This window comes from Propithecus coquereli, unplaced genomic scaffold (genome assembly GCF_000956105.1).
Source record: "Propithecus coquereli isolate 6110/MARCELLA unplaced genomic scaffold, Pcoq_1.0 Scaffold635, whole genome shotgun sequence".
Classification (NCBI taxonomy): Eukaryota; Metazoa; Chordata; class Mammalia; order Primates; family Indriidae; genus Propithecus; species Propithecus coquereli.
The window spans coordinates 174,241-175,063 of record NW_012152341.1 but is presented as its reverse complement, the minus strand read 5'-3'; the positions used below and the strand labels follow the sequence as shown (position 1 = coordinate 175,063).

General features: G+C 41.4%; 1 gene segment (V, D, J or C); it reads right to left on the bottom strand.

Moving 5' to 3' along the window:
• Positions 1–823, bottom strand: part of LOC105822767 — a 17,234-nt gene that overhangs the window by 547 nt on the left and 15,864 nt on the right.

The following is an 823-nucleotide window of genomic DNA, read 5'->3' as shown; positions in this document are numbered from 1 at the left end:
CTGTGTGGGGGAGGGGCACGTTTGTAGCCCTGGCTTGGGCGAGGCAAAGGCATTATGTGTAACCAAAATGTGTGCTCTCATAATATTCTGAAATAAAAAAAAAAAGAAACTCCTTGGATGCATGAGCTTTTGAATTAGGCAATCCCGGAGCCACTCACATCCAGGCTTCTTGTTTTATTAGGTTATGATTTTCCTCATTGTTTAGTCAGTTTGTGTTGTCTGACTTTAATTTTTGCTAAAATAGTCACATATGATAATCTAGCGGCATTAAGATAAAAAGAACAGATTTTCAAGTAAAAACGAGCCCCTGGTGAGGTGAAAGTTAGCGTGTGGTTCCTAGTGTGTTAGCAGACATGGCTGAAAGCTAAGTGTGGGCATAGAGTTATTTACTCTCCATCAAGAAAATTTTTTGTGTGTACCTTAGATGAGATTCCCATGGAGACCCCTTACCTCATATTACGTGTTGATGAATCACACTTCAATTATTAAAATGGACGTTAATAAACAGTAATTCATATTACTAATGTAAACACTTCTTAGAATATAATCCTCGGTCTGCTGTAAAATCAGTCCACATGGCAGAAGCCGTTGCACTTCTTAGAGCTTGTCAATCAGCCAAAAACCCAGATCAAAGCGATGTTTTCTGAGTAGTGCATGAACTTGGGGTACTTTGCAAACAGAAGGGTTTCTCACAACTTCTGGAGACCCTATCAAAATCAACAACAATCTTAGCCGGACATGGTGGCACATGCCTGTAGTCCCAGCTACTCGGGAGGCTGAGGCAGGAGGATCGCTTGAGCCCAGGAGTTTGAGGTTGCTGTGA